Source organism: Chiloscyllium plagiosum, chromosome 7, assembly GCF_004010195.1.
Source record: "Chiloscyllium plagiosum isolate BGI_BamShark_2017 chromosome 7, ASM401019v2, whole genome shotgun sequence".
NCBI lineage: Eukaryota > Metazoa > Chordata > Chondrichthyes > Orectolobiformes > Hemiscylliidae > Chiloscyllium > Chiloscyllium plagiosum.
The window spans coordinates 103,957,592-103,983,601 of record NC_057716.1 but is presented as its reverse complement, the minus strand read 5'-3'; the positions used below and the strand labels follow the sequence as shown (position 1 = coordinate 103,983,601).

Sequence of the window (26,010 nt, the reverse complement as noted above, 5' to 3'; positions counted from 1 at the left end):
CGCAACAACGCGACGGTCGGAGGAGGAGCGTCTTATCTTCCGACTGGGAACCCTCCAACCGCAGGGGATGGACTTGGACTTCACCAATTTTTTCATCCCCCCTCCCCCCCCCTTGTCTCAGCCGAATCCCTCCAGCCCGGCACCGCCTTCCTGACCTGCAGTCTTCTTCTTGACCTCTCCGCCTCCACCCTACTCCGACCTATCACCCTCACCTTGACCTCTTTCCACCTATCACATTTCCAACGCCCCTCCTCCAAGTCCCTCCTCCCTACCTTTTATCTTCTCCTGCTGAACACTGTCTGCTCATTCCTGAAGAAGGGCATGTGCCCGAAACGTCGAATCTTCTGTTCCCTAGATGCTGCCTGACCTGCTGTGCTGTTCCAGCAATAAAGTTTCAGCTCAGACTCCAGTTCCACACCAATAGGGTGCTTCTTGACTGAAGAACATAAGAACTCGGAGCAGGGGTAGGCCATTTGGCCCCTCGAGCCTGCTGCACCATTCAATTAAGGTCATGGCTGATCTTTTCATGGACTCAGCACCACTTACCCGCCCTCTCACCATATCCCTCAATTCCTTTACTGTTCAAAACGTTTTTACCTTAAAAACATACAGTGAGGTAGCCTCAACCACTTCACTGGGCGGGAAATTCCACAGATTCATAACCCTTTGGATGAAAAGGTTCCTCCTCAACTCAGTCCTAAATCTGCTCCCCCCTATTTTGAGGCTATGCCCCCTAGTTCTGATTTCACCTTCCAGTGGAAACAACCCCCCTGCTTCTATCTGATCTGTTCCCTTCAGAATTTTATATGTTTCTATGAGATCCCCCCTCATTCTTCTAAAATCTAATGAGTATAGTCCCAGAGTACTCAATATCTCCTCATAAGCCAACCCCCTCAACTCCAGAATCAACCCAGTGAACCTCCTCTGCACCCCCTCCAGTGCCAGTACATCCTTATTCAAGTAAGGAGACCAAAACTGCACACAGTACTCCAGGTGAGGCCTCACCAGCACCCTGTCCAGCTGCAACATGACCCACCTCAGCAGCTAGGGCCAAGAAGGACAGGAAATGATTGCTAATCTCACCAGAGCAGGATGATAAAATGCCAATGAATAGAGTAGACCTCACTGTTTGGCTGGCTCAGTGTCACACTAACAGCAAGTTGGTGTTAGTAGGGACGGCAGTGACAGCCAGAAGTTGTCTCTAAGAACCCCTAGGCAAGGAGTGAATCAATACTTCTGTTATGTATCACCTTTCAGTCCTTCAAGATAACCATAGAGTGCTTCACAGTCACTAATGTGCCTTTGGTGTATTGTGTGGAAAACCCAGTTTATTCACAGCATGATTCCATAGATAGCACATAAAACCATTAGACAAAGGAGCCATTCAGCTCATTGAGTCTGTTCCACCATTCAATGAGATCATGGCCAATCCTGATAATTCACAGCTCCATTTCTCTGCCTTTCCCGATAACTCTTGATTCCCTTCCTGATAAAAACTCTGTCTGACTCAGCCTTGAACCTACCTAACAACCTTAGGGGGCTTGACAGGGTAGATGCAGAATGTTGTTTCTCCTTGTGGGAGAGTCTAAGACCCAGAGGGCATCATCTCAGAATAAGGGGTTTCCCACCTAGAGCAGAGGTGTTGAGGCATTTCCTCTCTCAGAGGGGAGTGGAATCTGTGAAATTCTTTACTGAAGGTGGATGAAGAGACTGGATCATTGAGTGTACTCCAGGGTGAGATAAACAGAGAGGTCTTTTAATCAGGAAGGGACTCGAAGGTTATGGGGGAAAAGGCAGGAAGGTGGAGTTGAGGATTATCAGATCAGCTATGATCTCTTTGAGTGATGGATCAGACCTGATGGGCTAATTGGGCTTTCTGCTCCAACATGTTATTAGATTAGATTAGATTCCCTACAGTGTGGAGACAGGCCCTTCGGCCCAACCAGTGTACACCGACCCTCCGAAGAGCCACCACCCAGACCCATTTCCCTCTAAAACCACATTGCAGTGGTTTTAGAGGGTTTTAGAGGGAACCACAGGCTGGTCCTAATGATTTTGAATTCAGAATCACAAGACCATTTGATGCTGTTGTGATGGAGCTGATGGCCTAGTGGTATTATTGCTGGACTGTAAATCCAGATAACGTTCAGGGACAAAGGTTTGAAACTCACCACTGCCGATGGTGGAATTTGAGTTCGACAAAAAATATCCAGAATTATGAATCTAATGATGACCGTGAATCAAATGTCAGGAAAAACCCATCTGGGTCGCTAATGTCTTTAAGGGAAGGAAACTGCCTTCCTTGCCTGGTCTGGCCTACGTGTGACTCCAGACCCACTGCAATGTGGCTGACTCTTAACTGCCCTCTGGGGCAATGAGGGGGGGCAGTAAATGCTGGTGTGGCCAGTGATGCCCTCACCTTGTGAATTAATTTTTAAAACGACTAAAGAATATAACTACCGTGGTACAATGGTTCTGTTGCTAGACCAGGATTTGCATGGAGAATTTGAATTTACTGAATTAAATCAAAACCTACTCTTGCTGATGGTGAATTTTTCTTTTATTAATTTGTTCCAACTATGCAAGTGCCCACTGACTAGGACAGCATTTAGTGCTAATCTCTAATTACCCAGAGGGCACTGAAGAGTCAACCACACTGGTGGCAGGGTACGACTCCTGAACCAGGGTCCATGCGCTCCTTTTCTTTATTTTTCCTCATTTTAAAGTTTTTCCTCTTTTCCTTTCTTTCTTCTCGTTTCTATTTCTTTGTTTACCTCCTGTCCTGAGCTCACATGGCATCAGGGGCAGGGAGTGAGCCCTCGGTTACTTTTCCTCGTGAGCTACATTGGCAGAGGTGAGGTAGGCCCAGCGGCGCAGGTGGTGGTGAGGCTGTGACGGAGGAGAGTCGGCCCAGCGGCACAAGACAGCGTTTCAGGATCGGGCGACTTCACCGTTGGTTGGGTCTGGTGTAAACAGTGGCGAGGCAGTGGGGAGGGGGCGAGAGATGGGGACAGAGACGTCGTTGTTGATGAGCTGTCTCAGGACCGATGGTCTCTCTTTAAGCTACATCTTCCTTTGTCTTTTTCTTATTTTTAACCAATTCAAGATGGCGGCGATCTTAGTAACAGTGGAGAAGCCTATCACTGTATTTTACCATTTTTCTCACTAAAATACATAGAGTCATAGAGTCGTAGAGATGTACAGCATGGGAACAGACCCTTCGGTCCAACCTGTCCATGCCAACCAGATATCCCAACCCAATCTAGTCCCACCTGCCAGCACCCGGCCCATATCCCTCCAAACCCTTCCTATTCATATACCCATCCAAATGCCTCTTAAATGTTGCAATTGTACCAACCTCCACCACATCCTCTGGCAGCTCATTCCATACACGTTACACCCTTTGTGTGAAAGATTTGCCCCTTAGGTCTCTTTTATGCCTTTATCCTCTCACCCTAAACCTATGCCCTCTAGTTCTGGACTCCCCCACCCCCAGGGAAAAGACTTTGTCTATTTATCCTATCCATGTCCCTCATAATTTTGTAAACCTCAAAAAGGTCATCCCTCAGCCTCTGACGCTCCAGGGAAAACAGCCCCAGCCTGTTCAGCCTCTCCCTATAGCTCATAAAATCATTCATTCACATTGGCTGTGGGTCTGGAGTCACATGGTGGCCAGACCAGGAAAAGACAGCAGTTTCTTTCCCAAGAGTACATTGGTGAACCAGATGGGTTTTTCACTGACAATTGACAATGTCATCATTAAACTCTCAATTCCAGATTCTTTTGATATTTAACTTCCAATTTCCACATTACCTGGGTCTCTAGGTTAGATTACTTACTTACAGTGTGGAAACAGGCCCTTCAGCCCAACAAGTCCACACCGACCCGCTGCTCAGCCAGAGCCATTCCCCTACATTTACCCCTTCACCTAACACTACGGACAATTTAGCATGGCCAATTCACCTAACCTGCACATTTTTGGACTGTGGGAGGAAACCGGAGCACCCGGAAGAAACCCACGCAGACACAGGGAGAATGTGTAAACTCCACACAGAGAGTCGCCTGAAGCAGGAATTGAACCAGGGTCTCTGGCGCTGTGAGGCAGCAGTGCTAACCACTGTGCCACTGTGCCACCCATTAACAGTCTACTGATCATGCTGCACTATGCAACTGCAGGATAGGTATGAAGATCCATTTGTTCTCTCATTTCCTGCCCTTCAGGGTGCAGGGGGACTTACCCCTCCTTACGTTTGCTGGTTTTGAACTAATGGGCTTGATCCATGACCTTGTTCTCACCTGCTCTAGCCTACACATGACTCCAGACCCACAGCAATGTGTGTGACTCTTAACCACCCTCTGAAATGGCAGAGCAAGCCATTGGATTGTATTCAAGAGGTTGGCCCACCAGTGCCCTCTGGACGGGAGACAAGAGATTGGCAACAAATTCTGGCTGCCATCCGTGAATGAATAAAGGCAGCAGAGTAACTGCATTTTAAAAAGGAATGGATGGATTAGTGGAATCGATGACATGAGCTGTAGAATACCAACTTGGCAATGGAATGTTGGCAGGATTATGGAATGGTACAGTACAGAAAGAGACCATTCAGCCTGTCGAGTCCATGGCAACTCTTTAGGCGATCAATTCAATTATGTCCACTTCCTGTTTGAACCTGAGAATTAGGAGCAAGCTTAGGCCATTTGGCCCATCAAGCCCACACCATCATTCAGTAACCAATGTCTGACTTGATTGTGGTTGTAACTTCACTCTCCTGCCTGCCCCCCATTACCCTGGACTGCACTAAAGCTCAAGAATCTCTTCATCTCAGCTTTGAATATATCAATGACCAAGCCCCCACTACTCTCCTTGGGGTGAGGGGGATGCTGGGTGGAAAATAAGGGGCAAACAGGGGGTAATGCCACTGGACTAGTAATCTAGAGGCTTGGGCTAATGTCTGGGACATGGGTTCAATACCCATAACAGGAGCTGCTGGTGGAATTTAATGTGTTAGTAAATCTGGAGTTGAATGTAGACTCAATGAGAGTGACCTTTTGTAGAAATCCATCTGCTTTCATTCATTTTCTTTAATGAGGGAAATCGGTCATCTTTACCTGGTCTGGCCTACATGTGATTACAGACCATAGCAATGTGATTGATTTTTATCTGCTGTCTGAAATAATCAGAGGATATAATAGGATTCAGTCCACTGAGTTTCTTCACCATTCAATGAGATTGTGGCTGATTTGATAATCCTTAACTCCACTTTCCTGCCTTTATCATATAACCCTTGATTCTCTTCCTGATTAAAAGTCTGTGTCTCTCAGCCTTTAATATACTGAGTGACCCAGTCTCGACTGTAAACAATTCACTCCCCTCTGAGAGAAGAAATTCCTCCTCACCTCTGTCTTAAAGGGGTGACCCCTTAGCCTGAGATGATGTCCTCTAGCCCTAGACTCTCCCTAAGGGGAAACCACTTCTCCCCATCTACTCTGTCAAGTCATCTAAGAATCTTCAACGTTTCAGTAAGGGCGCCTCTCATTCGTCTAAACTCCAACAAGTACAGACTCAGACTACTCAACTGCTCATCATGAGAAAATCCTTTTCGACCTGGTGTTAACCAAAACAGCACAGCAGAGAAAAAGGCACTTCGGCCCACCAACATTGCACCAACACCCAGTGCCTTTCTAAACTAAAAGCTTTTTGCCTCCACGTTGTTGCTATTCCCTACTCGTGGATCTTCTATGTTCTGGATGTAGGTTTGTTCGCCGAGCTGGAAGGTTCGTTATCAGACGTTTCGTCACCATACTAGGTAACATCATCAGTGAGCCTGTGGACGAATCTTCTATGTCTCCAATGTCAGCCCATCTTTTCTTGGATCAGTGGGCCAGGGCCGTTCACTGGACTCCAGTGTGAATAGTGCCCTCACAAGCCACTCACTGCAAGGGCAACTAGAGATGGTCTTGCCAGCCCACTTCTCATGAAAGAGTAATAATTTCCAAAGATTTATGTCTCTCAAAGAGAAGAGATTCCTCCTCATCTCTGTCTTAAATAGGACACATTTCATTGTGTTGCCTAGTTCTGGATACCCCCACAGAGAGAAGCATGCCCTAAGAGGGCAATGGCCTAGTGTTGTTAGCTCTGGCCTATTAATCCAGAGACCCAGACACTGTGCTGAGGACCTGGATTCGAATCCCACCACAGCAGATAGTGGAATTTGAATTCAGTTAAAAATATCTGGGAATTAGGAATTTAATGATGACTGTGAATTCATTGCCGATTGTTGGGAAAATCCCATCTGGTCCACTAATACCCTTTAGGGAAGGAAACCACCATCCTTATCTGGTCTGGCCTACATGTGATTCCAGACCCACAGCAATGTGGTGGACTCTTAACTGCCCTCTGGGTAATAAATGCTGGCCTAACCAGTAACGCCACATCCACTCAATGAATAACAATAAATAATCAAGCCCCCTCAGAATTTCAGTAATCTCCCTTCTTTGTATCAGTGCAATGTTGGATTAGCGTGTGCAGTTTGGGGTATCCCATCGTAGGAGAGAGGCTGCTGTGCAGATCCTGCTGTCTGTGGCAAGAAGCAACACAAAAATGAGAGAACTGAGAGACTGGTGCTGGAACCACGGAGATGAGGGGATGGTTTGACCGAGTGAGTTAAAATGGTGAGGGAAGGAAGCAGAGAGAAGAGTCACAAGCCCTTTCTCCAGGGTTGAAGGAATGAATGTCGGTGCGTGGACAGGAGAGATTTTTAGACAGAGAACAGGAGAAACAATTTGTCGCTCGGTTGGTTGTCGCCAGCTCATAGCGCACACTCTGATATGGTGATAATATACCATGCGAGCAGGTCTTTAAGAATGCGGTTAGGACAGTGGGTTGCAAGGAAAAGGGAGCAAGGGATACAGGTACTGAGTGGTTAAACATGATTGTAATTGTCCTGTTGTGGTGGGGGCGTGGTGGGTAAATACCTAGTGAGCAGCTTGGCCTAACAACCAACTAACATCTCGCCCTCTCTGTGTAACTCCTAATGCTGACAGTGAACGTGGAAGCAATGGCTGATGGTATTGCATTCAGAACAGAGCAGGGTGTGTGTGGCTGGGGTTGCATGAGGAAAACTGTTTGTCAACGTATCGAAATGAAGGCACTGAAAAATCCAATGTCACCTTGTTATAACTGGTATCACATTTTACAGGTGAATTTGTGTTTTAACTTGTTGTCTATCATTTCTCTTATTCATTTCCTCTTTTATTCCCTCTCTCCAATTATTTTCTCGCCTTTTCCATCCCCATTTCTCATCCTCTATACTCTTTAGATCTGTTATTTCTTCCTTTCTCTGTCTCTTCGTTCTCCCGAACATTTTCCATCTGTACTTGCTTCAGTCTCTTCCTTCACACTGATCTTTCCTGATGTTGTTCTTTCTTTAGCTCCATCCACTTGTCCTGTCTTCTCTCTTTGAGCTTTTATCCTATTACCGCTCCCCCCAGTCCTTTTCCTTTCTCCTTATTTCTCCTTTGTTTCCTTTCCTTTTTGGGCAATGTAATATTCCCCCCCCCCCTTCCCCACAGCATTGACATTCTCTCTCCAATGAACTGTGTTGACAGAATCATTTAGGAGGGATTTTGTCCAGTGCAATCTAGTGGCTTGTATGGCCTGTAAGAATCAAACTGGAGGCGTTCTGTGTATATATAAACAATGTTGCCCCCAGGAAAATATAGCTTTTTTACATTGTTTAATACTTAGTAGCTGTTTTTTAAAGCTACCCCAGTAGCTGTGTATAAACCTGTCGAAAATGATGTGATCTTTTCATGGATTGTTGTAAGCAATCACTTTTTTTTTGTTAGCTGATGGGCAGACACCTAGAAACCTAAAGCTGGAAACAAACACCTTCAGTTTTGTTGATCTACACCCAAACAGGGTGTTTAGAAGGATTTTGGAACTTGTTGCTAAATGCGTACACTGAAAAAGATAAAATGGGGAGAGATGGAGCAGTGGGCCATGTAAAACCGTGAGCCCTATCTCAACAATCTTTACCAACCGTTTGTCTCAATGGGTTTCCCGTCACAGTGGTGTAACCTCGGCTCTCTCAGAGTCTGGAGAAGCTTTTGAGTTGAAACAAAAGCTGACAAAAGGTGGCTTGGGGCCTGGGAGGAGGGGGGTGGGGAGGGGAGGGAGAGTTCACCATCAAATTAATGACCCATTGCTTCACAAAAAAAAACCAACCCCCACCCCAGACTCTCCAAGAAACAGCCCGCGGCACAAACTAAACTGGAAGAGGTTTGAAGCTTGGAAAAATACTTGCTCATTTGCAAATCTATTCCTTTTGTTGCCAATCGGGGCTCAATCTATTTTTCTATAATTAATTGTGCCGTGGTTGTCTGCTTCAGAGCATAGCTAGTTCACCTCTTGGCCAATTCTGGTGCATCTGCACTGAAGGTTGCAGAAGCAACAGTCACATATTTATATAGCACCTTTAACACAGTGAAATATTCCAACGCAATTCGCAGGAGTGTTCTCAAATAAAAAATAGACACTGAGTTGCGTAAGATGTTACTAAGACAATAGCTTGGTCAAACCCAGGAGGTTTATGGAGCGTGTTGAAAGAGGACAAAAAGGCCAAGAGGCTTAAGGAGGGAATTGCAAAGACTAGGATCTTGGGAAGTTGAGGGCACAGCCCCCAATAGTGAAGCAATGAGAACAGAGGGAGTGTACAGATCACAAAAGAGTTGGAGGAAGGTACAGAGATAGGAAGTAGCAAGGCCATAGAGGGAACTGAAAACCAGAGAGAGTGGAAGATCCGGCATTATTTCTGTCTGCACTTTGAGAATGTGCTATCGTTAATTGGAATAGTATTCAGTGTAAAGATGTTAATTGAAACCAAATTATAACGATTGTTAATTGTAGAATCAGATACATTAGGGACATTTAAGCAACTCTTGAATTGGCCATTGGATGATAGTACGATGAAGGTATGTAGCCTGATTTTGGATTAGGATAAAGGGTCAGCACAACATTGAGGACCGAAGGGCCTGTAGTGTGCAGTACTGTTCTGTGTTCAAATAATGTGTATTGGTCGCTATCACTATCCCTGTCCCCAGCCCTGCTTCTGTCAGACCTCTCCTGAACTTTATCAAATGATGTCTCAGAAGGAGGCTATTCAGTTCATCTAAACTATACTGGTTCTTTGAGGTAAAGAGTCAAAAGTTGTGGTGCTGGAAAAGTATAGTTGGTCAGGCAGCATTCGAGGGGCAGGAGAGACAATGTTTCGAGGAATTCCTGATGAAGAGCTTCTGCATGAAACGTCGACTCTCCTGCTCCTCGGATGCTGCCTGACCTGCTGTGCTTTTCCAGCATCACACTCTCGACTCTGATCTCCAGCATCTGCAGTCCTCACTTTCGCCTCTGAATTTATGACTCTATTGAAGGGACACGTTTTACAAACAGAGGGTGATTTTTATGTGGAATGAGCTGTCAGAGGAAGTGGTAGATGCAGGTACAATTAAAACATCTAAAAGATATTTGGACAGATATATGATAAGAAAGGTTTAAAGGTACATGGGCCAAATGCAGGCAAATGGGACTAATTTAGTTTGGGGAACTTGGTTGTTATGGATGAGTTGGACTGAAGGCTCTGTTTTCCATGTTGTATGACTCTATCTGTGTCCCTCTGGCTTCCACCCTGCTGTCACTCAAAGCTGTTTCTCCTCAATTACTGTCTCCAAACCCTTCATGATTTTAAACCCCTCCACCATGTCTCCCCATCACTGTCTCTGCCCACAGGAGAACAATCCCAGCTTCCACACTCTCTCCACATCCACAGGCTGGCTGGTAACTCCAGGGAGCCTACTGGGGTGCTCAGATATGGAGACTAAGAAGGGTGTTTGGACTCTAACCTGGTTTTGTGTGAATTTTAAACCTGTCCAGCCCCAGTCCAACACCGGCTCCTCCACATCATGATTACCTGCAACTTACACTGTCAACCTGCACCCCAAGGTCCATTTGTTTAGCAACACACCCCATGACCCTACTGTTAAGTGTGTAAGTCCTGCCCTGATTTACCTTCCCAAAATGCAGCACCTCGCATTCATCTAAATTCAACTCCCATCTGCCACTCCTCGGCCCATTTGGTTTGTGGCTGATTTCCCACCTCCAACAGTGTGAAACTCTGCTAATGTTTCAGGTAATTTGCTGGGGTTCAGAGTTCACGGTGCAATGCAGTGATCCCAGTGGCAATGGAGAGGTACATGATTGTGATTTGTGTCTCTGTTTATTTCCTGTGTGCTTAACCCCAAGACTGGGCGTCAAACTGCAAGAGACTGTTGTTTTTGTCCTGTAATTTTCGTCCATGCCAATTATGTAGCATAGGCTAAAGGCCATGACAATCTAGCACAGAGTGCATCAAATCCCATACACAGCATAGGGTCAGCATTCAACTTGCTTACTGACTGACTAAACTATCAGCATCTGGTGCAGATCAGAGTTTGCATTCGGCCAGTTATAGCTCAACGGTATTCACCCTCTCCTGGATATGCCATAATAGATAGAATCAGGAATCTGTCTTTATGTGTGTGTGTGAGTATATGTATGTGGGAAAGCGTGTGTGCATGTAGGAGACTGTGTATAATGATTTAGATTCGATTCGATTACTTACTGTGTGGAAACAGACCATTCGGCCCAACACGTCCACACCGACCCTCCGAAGAGCAGCCCACCCAGACCCATTCCCCTACATTTACCCCTTCACCTAACACTTCGGGCAATTTTTATCATGGCCAATTCCCCCTAACCTGCACATCTTTGGACTGTGGGAGGAAACCGGAGGAAACCCACGCAGACACGGGGAGAGTGTGCAAACTCCACACAGACAGTTGCGTGAGGCGGGAATTGAACCTGGGACTCTGGCGCTGTGAGGCAGCAGTGCTAACCACTGAGTCACTGTGGGGTGGGGTGTGTGTATGTGGAGAGTGTGTGTGTGAGTGAGTGTGTGAGTGTGTGTATGTTTGTGTGTGTGTGAGTGTGTGTGTGTGTGAGTGTGTGTATGTGTGTGTGTGTGTATGTATGCGTGTGTGTGAGTGTGTGTGTGAGTGAGTGTGTGAGTGTGTGTGAGTGTGTGTGTGTGTGTGAGTGTGTGTATGTTTGTGTGTGTGTGTGTGTGTGTGAGTGTGTGTGTGTGTGTGTGTGTGTGTGTGGGGAGGTATTGGCCTTCAGCCTGGGGTGAACAGTAATTGCCTTTGGCTGAAGAACGTCTGTGTTCCCCACACACTGGCCCCGCTGAGGGGGACTGGATCAGCTCACTCTCCACTTCATTTCAGCCTCGTTAATTAGCCACAATACAGATTTGTGCCCGTGTTTAGTCCATATCCATACCTCTCTCTGAAAAGAATGCTTATATCAAATACCTGCAGCTTTAGCAAGGAGACAGTCGCGAGGTTTTCCCAAGAGAAAGATACAACAATTTCATTAAAACAAAAAAACCGAAAGAACTGTGGGTGCTGGAAATCAGAAATACAAACAGAAATTGCTGGAAATACTCAGCAGGTCTGGCAGCATTTGTGGAGAGAAAATGGAGTTTCAGGTCCATTAACCCTTCTTCAGAATTTTTAGTAGCTGGGAAATGTCAGAGTGTCATAGAGCTGTACAGCACGGAAACAGACCCTTCGGTCCAACTTGTCCATGCTGACCAGAGATCTTAACCTAATCTAGTCCCATTTGCCAGCACTTGGCCCATATCCCTCCAAACCCTTCCTATTCATACACCCATCCAGATGCTTTTTAAATGTTGCAATTGTACCAGCCTCCACCACTTCCTCTGGCAGCTCATTCCATACACGTACCACCCTCTGTGTGAAAAAGCTGCCCCTTAGGTCCCTTTTATATATTTCCTCTTTCACCCGAAACCTACGCCCTCCAGTTCTGGACTCCCCAACCCCAGGGAAAAGGTTTGTTCATTTACCCTATCCATGCCCCTCATGATTTTATAAACCTGTAGAAGATAACCCCTCAGCCTCCGATGCTCCAGGGAAAACAGCCCCAGCCTGTTCAGCCTCTCCCTGTAGCTCAAATCCTCCAATCCTGGCAATATCCTTGTAAATCGTTTCTAAACCCTTTCAAGTTTCACAACATCCTTCCAATAGGAGAGAGACCAGAATTGCACACAATATTCCAAAAGTGGCCTAACCAATGTCCTGTACAGCCGCAACATGGCCTCCCAATTCCCAATGCATTGACCAATAAAGGAAAGCATACCAAATGCCTTCTTCACTATCCTATCGACCTGTATCTCCACTTTCAAGGAGCTATGAACCTGCACTCCAAGGTCTCTTTGTTCAGCAACACTCCCCAGGACCTTACCATTAAGTGTGTAAGTCCTGCTCAGATTTCCAAAATGCAGGACCTTCCATTTATCTAAATTAAACTGCATCTGCCACTTCTCAGTCCATTGGCCCATCTGATCAAGAGGAAGGTATTGCAACAGAAGATGAGGTGGGGGGAGGGGGGGAAGAGTAAACAATGGGTGGAGATGGAGCCCAAAGAGAGAGAGAAGAACAATTGGAAAGGCAAAGGGATAAGTAAAAGTCAGCCTGGAGAGTGAGTGGGGACTATGGGTAGCTGACAATGAGTTGTATCTACTAGCAGCCCATGTGCTGACAGGGCCTGGTATGTTAAGGCAAAGACATGGGAAAAGGTGCCTTCAGCCCTAAAATATTTGAACTCGATATTAAGTCCAGAAGGTTGCAAAATTCCCCAAGTGGGAAATGGGTGGCATGGTGGCTCAGTGGTTAGCACTGCTGCCTTACAGAGCCCGGGACCTGGGTTTGATTCCCACCTCGGGCAACTGTCTGTGTGGAGTTTGCACGTTCTCCCCGTGTCTGCGTGGGTTTCCTCCCACAATTCAAAAGATGTGCAGGTTAAGTGAATTGGCCATGTTAAATTGCCAAATCAGGTGTAAATATAGGGGAGGGGAATGGGTCTGGGTGGGCTACTCTTTGGAGGGTCGGTGCGGACTTGTTGGGCCAAAGGGCCTGTTTCCACACTGTAGGGAATCGAATCTAAGGATGTGCTGTTCCTCCAGCTTGCGCTGAGCTTTACAACTTCATTATCTGCTGAAACCTTTAAAATTCATAAACACCCAAATCAAGCTTGTATGTATAACATTATAAAAAGGAATCAGTACAGAAGGAAGATAAAAGCAATCTCAGATTTTAAGTTTCTACAGTGTCCTTGAGGCATGAAGATTTAATCTGAGACCATGGTTGACATCCTGTATCCTCAGCAGTCGTGAACATTTTATGATGTGGAGGATCCGGTGTTGGACAGGGGTGGAGAAAGTTAAAAATCACACAGCACCAGGTTATAGTCCAACAGGTTTATTTGACTTCCAAATCAACCTGTTGGACTATAGCCTGGTGTTGTGTGAATATTTTAGATCTCTTTAAGTTCTTTGTATATCAAATGTTTCTCTCCAACTTGTGCTGTTGCCAGATGTTTTGTCCTTCGAAATGCAGACTGGTTGTTTCCCCTTGTGGGAGAGTCTAGGACCAGAGAGCATCATCTCAGAATAAGGGGTCACACATTAAAGACAGAGATGAGGAGGAATTTCTTCTCTCAGAGGGGAGTGCGCCTGTGGAATTCTTTACTGCAGAGGATAGTTGAGGCTGGGTCATTGAGTATGTTCAAGGCTGAGATGGACAGGTTTTTATTCAATCAGGAATCAAGGATTATGTGGAAAAAGCCAGAAAATGATCTGAGGATTATTAGATCAGTCATAATCTCATTGAATGATAGAGTAAACTCAGTGGGATGAGTGGCCTACTTCTGCTCCTAGGCCATTCACCTCTACTCTGACAAAAGCTGTTCCTCAAAATACAATTTGGTTTGTGTATTTCTGTGTCTGAGTTCGTTGCTTCCAAACTTGATAATTGTGATATCTTTCATCTCCAATATGTGAGTTGCATCATACAGGTGTAAATCAAAATAAGACAGAAGGCTTTCTTCATGCTTGACTAGGTGGACTAATTACTACGTCTTTTGATAAAAATGTTAACTGCAGTTTGGACGGCTTCATTTATTCCATGTTGTTTGGTTTCATGAACCTTTGTGGTCCACTGATTGCTGAGGCAATTTAAATTCTGTACTTTTCCTCCGTCAAACCATTTCAGTTTGTGCAAGCCCCTAGATATTAAAAACAGAAGATAGAATTTGAAAAACCAATAGTGTATTTTTAATCACTATCCTGACAAACAGCATTGAAACCCATTTCCTGTGCCTCCTCCTTCAGTCTTCAGTCTGGTTCATGAACCTCCCAAGGCCCAGTATCGAAACCCAATTCTAATCATTCAATATCACACTGGAATCGTAAAACCTTTCTGAAAGGTAAAATAGTGTAAATGCTTGAATTCGTTACAACAGTGACTACATTTCAAAAGCACTTCATTGGCTATAGCCCACTTTGGAATGTCCTAGTGATGTCACAGTCACTATACAAAGGCAAACCTACCTGTCTGCCACTGTCTTCTCCACCAGGGGGAGCAGTTGTCTTGCTATTTTTTTGGGATCATCTCCAATATTTTGAACATTTTTCCTTTGTTTCTTAAGAGTCAGCTTTTATCCCGTATTTCGAGAACAGTCTGTGGGTAACGGATCCTAGGGGTCTCAGTCAAATGATGAGAGTAAGACTGCAATTTTGGTCACCTGCAATGTCCCCCTAACAGTTCCATTAACCTTCAACCTCCCAGTCCCATCATCCCACAGCCTCCCAGTCCCAGTAAACCCCAGCCTCCCAATCCCATCAACCCCTAGCCTCCCAGTCCCATCAACCTCCAGCCTCCCAGTCCCATAGTTGTAAGAGTTGGTCACCCTGCTCCCTCATGCCTTCATTCTCTCAAACCCTGTGTACTTCTCTGTCTCAATTTCTCTCAATCATTCTTGCTCTCAATCAATACTTGCCTAGCGATCTCTCTTGAATGCTGACAAAGTCTCTTGATCTTAACCGTTTAAGCTCTCTTGATCAGTCTCTTCTCTTGATCACTCTCAACCTCAATTGAACTCTCTCAAACCCTCTCAATCAATCTCTCTCGAATGCCTCAAGCTCTCTTGATTTTGATTGTTCCATCTATCTCGATCTCTCTCAAACATTCTTGATCTCTCATTAAAAGATCTTGATCTCTTTCAAACGCCTCTACCACTCATGAATCGTCTGCTTTCGATCACTTTCAATCAATTGCTCCCGATTGATTTCTTGAGCCTTTTTTATCTATTTCAGCCAGTTCTTGAGTGCTCTTGATCTTTCTCACTCGATTGTCCTCACCCTTTCTCTCTAACTCTTACCTTTCCACCTCACACAGTCAGGGAATGAAGAGTTGTGAAGGGTGTGCTATCCATAGTTTAACATTTAATCATATGAATGGGCAGGGAACAGTGATGACCAACCACCTCCCTATATGTGCCCACAAGAGGAATGGGATTAATAATTCATAACATTTGCTTCTCTTGGTCTTAAACTCCGTATATTTTGACTTATTCTCATAATGTCCTTTCAGGACGATCCTTATCCTATACCGATGTGATTGACTCTTATGGCCCTTTGACATGACAGACTTGATGAGCTGAAGGGCCTCTTCCTATTGGATGATTTGATGAGAACCATGTTGTTGAATAAAACTGGCCAAAGTGGTCAAAGATGGCAGTTGACCACCACCGTCTCCAGAGCAGACAGGGATGGGCAACAAAGCTGGCCCACCCACCGACACCCATATCCCGATTGTTAATAAATATGGGATACAGGCTCAAATATAGACACAAGTCAAAAAGTCAAAAGGGTGGCATGGTGGCTCAGTGGTTAGCACTGCTGCCTCACAGTGCCAGAGACCCGGGTTCGATTCCAGCCTCGGGCAACTGTCTTGTGGAGTTTGCACATTCTCCCCGTGTCTGCGTGGGTTTCCTCCCACAGCCCAAAGATGTGCAGGTCAGGGTGGTCCAGCGCCACACTCTTCGACTCTGACTCTCACTTTCTCCTCAAACACAGGGACTCGACTAGGCAACCACAAGAGAATAACTGATTAGGCCCAGAGTTTGTTATTTTACATCAAGTCCAAGAATTTTGAACAGCAAGTATCTCTCAGGAATCTAGCAGATCGGATGATGAACGTTGAAAGTTTCTTGACTTGGTTGGTTGGTTACATTCCAAAAAGACGTGGGGAAACAGGCGCACACACTTTCTGAAAGAAAAACAAACAGTTTCTGTTTGTTTTCTTGCACCTTTTCGTCCTGATGTGAGAGGGAGGGCACTGGAGAGAAAAGGCAGTGTTTTTATTTTGATTTCCTGGGCTCTCTCAGGACCACCACAACCTTGGAAATCAGAATTGTGCTGGATGAGAGCTTAGGGCTGGTGGAGAATTGCAGAGGGGGAGCTGGGAATGAGAACATAAGAACTAGGAACGGGAGTAGGCCGCCTGGCCCTTCAAGCCCGCTCCGCCATTCAATAAGATCATGGCTGATCTTTTAATGGCATCAGCCCCACTTACCCGTAACCCTTAATTCCTTTACTGTTCAAAAATCTATCTTTGCCTTAAAAACATTCAGCGAGGTAGCCTCAACTGCTTCCCTGGGCAGGGAATTCCACAGATTCACAACCCTCTGGGTGAAGACGTTCCTCCTCAACTCCATCCTAAACCTACTCCCTCGTATTTTGAGGCTATGTCTCTAGTTCTAGTTTCACATGCCAGCGGAAACAACCTCCCTGCTTCTATCTGATCTATTTCCTTCAGAATTTTATATGTTTCTATAAGATTCCCCCTCACTGTTCTAAATTCCAATGAATATAGTCCCAGAGTACTCAATCTCTCCTCCTGGGGCAACCCCCTCAACTCCGCGGTGAGGGGAAAGAGTGCTCCCAGCAATGTACAGACAAACAGCGCTATTGGTTTGGACAAAGTTAAAATCACACAACACCAGGTTATAATCCAACAGGTTTATTTGGACGTACGGGGTACTGGCTTTCAGAGCGCTGCTCCTTCATCAGGTAAGTAGCGGGACTGGATGAGAAGACACAGAATTTATGGCAAAAGATCACAGTGCCATGCAACTAAACTGATATATTGGGCAAACCTAGATTGCTGTTATTGGTTTGGACAGAGTAGTCGCTGTGTGTAACGGAGCTCCTGTATCTGGAGCCACTGTAGATGCATAGATCACTTCACTCGGTCTGGAGCTGAGATGTACCATTGAATTTGTTTGCCGTTTTGGTGCCTCTTTGAAGTAAACAATTGGCACACGTGGTGTTGGAGTCTCAGTGTTAACGCGGGAGCTTGCGTCTTGTATGAGATTGTCAGATTTGCCGGTGATTTTGGGCATCACCCACTTGCCTGCTTTCATCCATCTGCTGTGCACCCGTGAGAAAGATACACTTCATTTTCTGCGAGCTAGGTTTAGCAAGATTACAATTTTAAGAGTCTTTCCACAGGCTCAGGGTGTCGAAGAGTTTCACGACCATGGTCAGGCACTGCTGCCTCACAGCGCCAGGCACCCCGGTTCAATTCCCGCCTCAGGCAACTGTCTGTGAGGAGTTTGCACATTCTCCCCGTGTCTGCGTGGGTTTCCTCCGGGTGCTCTGGTTTCCTCCCACAGTCCAAAGATGTGTAGTTCAGGTGAACTGGCTATGCTAAATTGTCCATAGTGTTAGGTGCATTAGTCAGAGGGAAATGTGTCTGGGTGGGTTACTCTTTGGAGGGTCGGTGTGGGCTTGTTGGGCTAAAGGGCCTGTTTCCATACGGTAGGGCATCTAATCTAATCTAATTACTCACGTGGTTTTTGACCAAGTACACACAGTTTTAGAACATTGGTGTTGCTGGCTGGGCCAGCATTTATCACCCATCCCTAGTTGCCCCTTGAGAAGATGGGGTGAGCTTCCTTCTTGAACCGCTGCAGTCTATGTGCTATGTAGGTAGACCCACAATGCCCTGAGGGAAAAAATTCTAGCATTTGACCCAGTGACACTGAAGGAACTATTTCAGATCTCCAGTGTCCTCAGTGTTTTGCTTTCATTTCTAGCATTCTTTAAAAGCATGGCAGCGAATAGTGTCAGCAAGTTTTGAAAAGATTTGTCGCTCAGATTGAGGTTCTGGGTGTAAGTTTGCTCGTTGAGCTGGAAGGTTCGTTTTCAGACGTTTCGTCACCATACTAGGTAACATCATCAGTGAGCCTCTGATGAAGCACTTGTGTTATGAACCACTTTCTGTTTAGGTGTTTAGGTTTCCTTGGGTTGGTAATGTCATTTCCTGTGGTGGTGACATTTCCTGTTCTTTTTCTCAGAGGGTGGTAAATGGGGTCCAAGTTGATGTGTTTGTTGAATAGGGAAATAATGTCAATCAGCTATTGCATCATTTTAAAATCAGGGGGCATCCATTTAAGAATTGTTTTCTCCCTCAGAGGGTAATGAGAATTTGGAACTCTCCTCCTAAAAAATGGAAACAAAAACCATGATCTCATTGAGTAGTGGAGCAGGCTCAAATAGCCTACTCCCTGTTCCTGTTTGTACGACCCGCCCTCAAGGACATTAATGAACCAGATCCGTTTTTACAACAGCATTCCCCCAATTTCTGATGTTTACCACTGCCCCCCCCATCCCCCAGGTCCTTTCAAAGTGCAGTCGCTGTTATGATGTTGAACACACATCAGCCGATTTGTACACAGCAAGCTCCCACAAACAGCGCTACAGTACCGATCAGATAATCGGGGGTGCTGGTTCTGACTGAAGGATTCTACACAGGGAGCACCAGCTCTGCATTTGCAGTGCCATGGGCCTTGTCATCTCGGCTTAACGTTTCATTCACAAGGTGTTTTCTCCAACAGTGCAGCACTCCCTGCGCTGGGGGTGTGGGGGACAAGATAGTGGGACATGAACATACAAACTGCAACCTTCGGGGTTTGAGTACTGCAGCCCTTGAGCAGTGGCTGACTCACAAAGTCTGTAGGCAGAGGGCAGTGCCCTTTAATATCTATTCCCAACGAGGGCTTTTCAAATGAGTTGGTGGAGTTGGGTAGGCAACAAACACTGACCTTGCCCAGCGACGTCAACATTCCATTGCAAGATTTGAAAAGAATCCCTACAATGTGGAAACAGACCCTTTGGCCCAACAAGTCCACACTGACCCTCCAAAGAGTAACCCACTCCCCCTACCTTATTACTGTACATTTACCCCTCACTAACGCACCTAACCTACACACCCCTGAACACTATGGGGCAATCCACCCCAACCTGCACGTCTTTGTAACTGTGTGAGGAAACCGGAGCACCCGGAGGAAACCCACGCAGACACGGGGAGAATGTGCAAACTCCACACAGTCAGTCACCCGAGGATGAAATCTAACCCAGGTGCCTGGAGATGTGAGGCAGCAGTGCTAACCATTGAGCCACCATGCCACACCTAAAACAAGTTCCATGCGGGGCAGAACTGCAGCTCCGACCTGGTCCCTGTGAATCACAAAAGCTTTGAAATGGGATTGTCACCTAAGACAGCTGGACATAGTTAAATTCTGCCAGATGTGCTGGGGTTTTGAGTCCTTTGTCAGAATCCCCAATCCCCCCACCCACCCGAGCAACAACAGAATGGAAGGGGTGTGTGGGGGAGTTCCTGGGCATCACACCCACCCCGTTTTATTTTTGTACTGAGTGCAAGCTCTGACCGGTTCAGTTGTGCTGTGAGTGTACCCCTAGAGACCCAACAAGAGGCACTAGCCACTGGGAGATAGAAGTGGAGAAGGAAATTGTCGCTCTTAATGATAAAAAAGGACCCGATTTGTATTGGAGTCCCAAAATAATCTTTTAGTTTCGCCGGGCCCGTGTGTCATTTCAGACATAATGCCTTTGGAAGGGTGGGGGGAGGGCAGATGGAGAGGCTTATCCTGAACAAAACACTGAATAGTGAACACGTTAACAAAGGCCTTGGAGAGAAATGATGGCCTCCCAAGGAGCCAGTAGTGAGGGGTTAAAAGGTCAGGTGGTGCAGCTTGAATGCTGACAGTTCCAAATTGAAGCTGGGTTTTACTTTTGTTCTCGTTAAGGGTTTCTGGAGCAGCTACAGCCTGTTTCCTGTGAAAAGGGAGAGGGACCGAGTTTAATCATAGAGTCCTTACAGGCCATTTGGCCCATCGAGTCCACATCAACCCATTGAAGAGCACACCACTTCTCCTATCACCTTGCATTTCCCATGGCTAACCCATCCCTGAACACTGTGGGCAACTTAGCATGGCCAATTCACCTGACCTGTACATCTTTGGATTGTGGGAGGAAACCCACGCAGGCACGGAGAGAATGTGCAAACTCCACACAGAGAGTCACCTGAGGCTGGAATCGAACCTGGGTCCCTGGTGCTGTGAGGCAGCAGTGCTAACCACTGAGCCACCGTGCCAAACATAGCTTCTCCCTCCTCGTTCCCTGGCTCCACTCGTCCTCCTTCTTTCTGTGGCCTCGGTTTTGTTTTATGCACTCTTGGGATATGAGCATTGCTAGCTGGGTACAGGGGTGGGGAGGAGGAGAAGCAGTGTTGGGCATGGTGGCTCAGTGGTTAGCACTGCCACCTCATAGCGCCAAGGTGCTGGGTTTGATTCCACTCTTGGACACTGTCTGTGTGGAGTTTACACATTCGCCCTGTGTCTGCCTGGTGCTCTGGTTTCCTCCCACATTCCAAAGATGTGCAAGTTAGGTGGATTGGCCATGGGAGATGGAGGGATAAGTCAGGGCATTGGGTCTGGGTGAGATGACCCTCCTCAGAGGGTTGAGATGGGCCAAATGGCCAGCTTCCACACTATAGGGATTCTATGAATGCAAAATTAGAAAGCTCATTGCCATAATCTCAAGGGCAGCAAGATAAAGAGTAACGATTTCCTTGGTCTTGCCAGCATTCTGAGAATTAATGTTTTAAGGATGCAAGAGGAAGCTGTATACATGGAGAACGTGATTCTAATGTTATGTGTTTGTCCCCAAAACCCAGTTCCTCTGCATCCAGTCAGAGGCTCACACTGGTCTCTCTTTCCTAAATATATCTCTACAACAACAACAACTCACATTTACAGAGCAGCTTTAATGTAACAAAAGGGTCAATTGCACTATACAGGAACCTTCTAAAGCAAACTTTGACACTGAGCCCCACAAGGAGATATTATAGTCGCATGTTTGAAAGTTTGATCAAAGAGGTTGATTTGGTTCAAAGTGGTGAATTTTTTTTAACAGTGCCTTCAAGTCAGAAAGGAAGTGAAGAAGATAAAGTTGGGGAGTTGGGGGGGTGGGGTGGGGGGAAAGTTTAGGGAAAGAATGTCAGAGTTTGGGGTGGCACAGTGGCTCAGTGGTTAGCACTGCTGCCTCACAGTGCCAGGGACCCAGGTTCAATCCCAGTCTTAGGTAAACGTTTGTGTAGAGTTTGCACATTCTCTCCGTGCCTGCATGGGTATCCTTCAAGTGCTCTGGTTTCTTTCCCACGGTCCAAAGGTAGTCAGGTTAGGATTGGCCACGCTAAATTACCCATAGTGTCCAGTGATGTGTAGGTTAGGTGGATGAGACGTGGGAAATGCAGAGTGATAGGGTGAGTCTGGGTGGGATGCTCTTTGGAGAGTTGGTGTGGACTTGTTGGGCTGAATGGCCTGTTTTCACACTCTAGAGATTCTATGATGTCTCTTTTTTGAGCTTATGACCCCCATGCAGCTGAAATCGCCAATGGTGTAGTAGACTAATGATGTGCAGGAAACCAGAATTAGAGGAATACAGAAGCCTAAGAGGGTTGTGAGGAACTGGAGGGGGTGAAGTCATGGAAGGAGTTGAAAACAAGGAGGAGACAAAGCCCTTGCTAATCCAAAAGGATGGGGGATGTAGGTGGGACAGTGGTGGACAAATGAACTCAGTGGGATAGCTGAGTACTAGATAGTTCTAAGCTATGGGAGGGTAGAGCATGTTATTACACACTGCAGTTATACAGAACCCTGCTCACAGCCCACTTGGAGTACTGTCAGCAAACCTGAACATCAAGCCTTAGGAAAGATATATTGGCTGTGGAGGGAGTAACATGTAGGTTTACAAGAATTACACCAGTTCTTCAAAACTTCAGATGTGAGGAGAGATTATGCAAATGAGGTCTATTTTCTCTCTAATTTAGAAGTTTGAGGTGTGATTTGTTTGACATTTTTGAGACATTAACTGGAAGAGACAGGGTAGATAAAGAGAAGCTGCATAAGGAGAAACTGAGAGTGAAAGAGAATCAGAAGTGTTCCAGAAGAGGACCATTCAGCCCATCAGGCCTGCACCAACTTGTTACACGAGCATCATTATCTAGTGCCAATCCCCCTACCTTTCCCCATTATGTTTATACAGGGTAGATGCAGGGAGGATGTTCCCGATGGTGGGTGTATCCAGAGCCTGGTGGGGATTCTTGAACTAGGGGCATAATCTGAGAATGAGGGTCAGAGCGTTCAGGAGAGATGTTAGGAAGCATTTCCACACACAAAGGGTGGGAGAGCTTTGGAACTCTGTTCCATAAACAACAGTGGAAGCTGGATCAGTTGTTAATTTTAAATCTGGATAGATGCTTTTGTTAAGCAAAGGGATTAAGAGAGTTCTTTGGTCCACAGACAGATAGGTGGAGTTGGCCATGGGCAGTACGGTGGCTCAGTGGTTAGCACTGCTGCCTCACAGCGCGAGGGACCTGGGTTCAATTCCAGCCTCAGGTGATTGTCTGTGTGGAGTTTGCACATTCTCCCCGTGTCTGTGTCCATTTCCTCCCACAGTCCAGAGATGTGCAGGTTAGGTGGATTGGCCAAGCTAAATGCAAGGGTATAGGGATGGGTGGGTCTGGGTGGGATGCTCTTTGGAGGGTCAATGTGAACTCGATGTGCTGAATGGCCTGCTCCCACACAGTAGGGGTTCTATTTCAGTGAATGATGAAACTAGAGGGCCAAGATGATTACGTAGAAGATAGGCACAGGAGGAGGCCATTCAACCCTTCGAGCCTACTCTACCATTCATCACGACCATGGCTGATATCCAACTCAATAACCTAATCCTGTTTTCTCCCCATAACCTTTGATCCCATTCGCCTCAAGTGCTATATCCAACCACCTCTTGAGTATGTTCAATGTTTTGGCATCCACTCCTTCCTGTGGTAATGAATTCTACAGGCTCCCCACTGTTTGAGTGAAGAAATATCTCCTCATCTCTGTCCTAAATGGTCCACCCCAAATCCTCAGAGGGTGACCCCAGCTCTGAATACACCCACCATCGGGAAGATCCTCCCTGCATCTACCCTGTATAAAAACAATGGGGCAGGGTACGGGGATTGGCGCTAGATGCTCGTATATCAAGTAGGTGTAGGCCTGATGGGCTGAATGGTCCTCTGCTGGAACACTTCTGATTCTCTTTCACTCTCAGTTTCTCCTCATCCAGCTGCTTCCCCCTCATTCCTCTTACTTTAGTTATCTGATTTAAACCTTCCCATGAAGGGAGTGGTGCAGAGGGGCATAACAGGGAGCTGGTGGTTGTAGTAAACAAGTTCAGTCTTTCCCGCTCTGACCTTTCCATTCAGGGTTTGTACAGCAATCTGCCCCACCCCCACCATTCTCCCCTGTCACTGGCCTTTGTCTGTTTGAAGATACTTTACAGAGAGAAAGAACATTTAAATGGAAAACAAAATTCTCAAAACATTTCCCATCCTTTGGGAGCGAAGGGCTGTCATTCACCATGGAGGGGGGTCTTTTGATATGTTAAAGACTAATGGGGCATGCTTGTCTCTCGGAGTAGGTCACAGAGGTTAGTTAGTGCAGATATTTCTGTGGAAACCTAATGAAGGGGGACAGGAAGAGGGATGGGGGGGGGGGGGGCGGGGGGAGACAGAGCAGAGGGGGGGATTGAGGAGAGAGAAAGGGCAGCTTGCACTGGATAGCCAAGGGTTAATCGGCAGTCTAACTCCTGACAAAGCACCAGGTCTGTGTAAGTACACGCATCTGTTTGGTTATTTTTATTATCTGGAGATTTACACCATAGCTCTTCTGGTTCTGGGCGAAGTCACAAGGGGTGGAAAATATCCTGCAATGTTGTGCAGCCACAGAAAATCCCGTGTCGACAGCATTGGGGGCAGCATTGAAATGGGAAATAATGCAGAAACAGGCAAGCAGCCAGACAAACTGCTGAGAGGCTGAGAGAAATTTGGGCTAAGGCGCTGCAGTCTGTGCAAAACTAAGGGTCACTTATACACGCCCGGTATAAGGTGATGCTAAAAAAAAGGCCAGGATTGATGCAACTTTAGATTATCAATTGTTACACAACTCTTAGATATCCAGCGAGGTTCAGAATGATGTTACTGATGTTATTGTACATTGTATCGATAGCTCGCTGTCCTGGAATCCAGTTACATCTTCTGTTGAATTTTGAAATTGTTCCTGGATGTTTGCAAATTGTAGCATCCTGCTTTATTGAAGAACCCAGTTCCATTTAAAACTTTAGATTGTTACAGTGTCTGATTACCCTTTTGTGGTGTGACAGTTCTAGATTTCAGATTGTATATTTTCTAGTCTCAAAAAACATGTACAAGAAAGGTCTGGTTGGATTCTGCACTGATCTCTGTATGATCATGCTGTTAACTGAAGGATGAGGATTCGAGAGCTCAGTCTGAGCTAGGCAGTGTTACGCGGAGAGAGCGTTGAACTGTTCGGAGTGCTTACTGTCAAATGTGGGGTAAATCCTGCCGCCTCCGTGGCTTCGCAAGCCAATGTAAAAGGTTGTAGGACCATCACATCAAAGTAGAGGTGACGGCGTTGGACTGGGGTGGACCAAGTTAAAAATCACACAACACCGGGTTATAGTCCAACAGGTTTACAGTATTTGGAAGCACTGGCTTCCTGCTGAAGGAGCAGTGCTCTGAAAGCAAATAAACCTGTTGGATTATAACCTGGTGTTGTGTGATTATTAACTTCATTGCACCAAAAAAATTGAGGAAATGTCAACATACATTCCTTGATCAAGATAACTAAAGACAACTTATCTAATCAGTTAGCTTATTCTTAATCAAAACTTCGAAATTGTTGGAAAAATAAGACATTTTATTGAAAACCGAAGTAACTAAATTACATTTAGCACCTGGGTGGGTATATAAATAGGAAGGGTTAGGAGGCACATGGGCCAAATGCTGACAAATGGGATTCAATTAGGTTATGATACCTAGTCAGCATGGACGAGTTGGACCGAAGGGTCTGTTTCTGTGCTGTACTGCTCTATGACTCTATTACTCTATAACTGTGGATGCTGTGAATCAGAAACAAAAACAGGAGTTGTTAGAAAAGCTCAACAGGTCTGACATCATCTATGAAGAAAAATCAGAGTTAACATTTCAGGACTGGTGACCCTTCCTCAGAACATTTTAATCAATTTGTTTTGGTCTTGCACTGACCAGGACAAATGTGGAGCAATTATCAAAGTAAAGGGAAATCACAATTTAGTGAGCAAAATTAGGGGGTATGGTATTGGGGGCAAAGTACTGACTTGGATTTAAAATTGGTTGGCTGACAGGAAACAAAGAGTAGTGATAAACGGCTCCCTTTCAGAATGGCAGGTGGTGACCAGTGGGGCACCACAGGGATCAGTGCTGGGACCGCAGCTTTTTACAATATATATTAATGATATAGAAGATGGTATTAATAGTAACATTAGCAAATCTGCTGATGATACAAAGCTGGGTGGCAGAGTGAAATGTAAGGAGGATGTTAGGAGAATACAGGGTGACTTGGAGGGGTTAGGTGAGTGGACAGATGCATGGCAGATGCAGTTTAATGTGGATAAATGTGTGGTTATCCACTTTGGTGGCAAGAACAGGAAGGCAGATTACTACCTAAATGGAGTCAAGTTAGGTAAAGGGGCAGTACAAAGAGATCTGGGTGTTCTTGTACACCAGTCAATGAAGGCAAGCATGCAGGTACAGCAGGTAGTGAAGAAAGCTAATAGCATGCTGGCCTTCATAACAAGAGGGATT

At 45.9% G+C, this 26,010-nt stretch overlaps 1 protein-coding gene and 1 long non-coding RNA gene across 2 annotated transcripts in view; one reads left to right on the top strand and one right to left on the bottom strand.

The window, feature by feature from the left end:
- The window catches only part of LOC122551951 (receptor-type tyrosine-protein phosphatase-like N), a 139,158-nt gene that overhangs the window by 44,708 nt on the left and 68,440 nt on the right, over window positions 1-26,010 (top strand). The gene's annotated exons all lie outside the window — the stretch shown is intronic.
- The window catches only part of LOC122551818, a 26,663-nt gene continuing 18,661 nt past the window's right edge, over window positions 18,009-26,010 (bottom strand). Inside the window, exon 3 of the long non-coding RNA XR_006312206.1 lies at window positions 18,009-18,458. This is a non-coding gene — a long non-coding RNA (uncharacterized LOC122551818). The remainder of the gene's footprint in view (window positions 18,459-26,010) is intronic.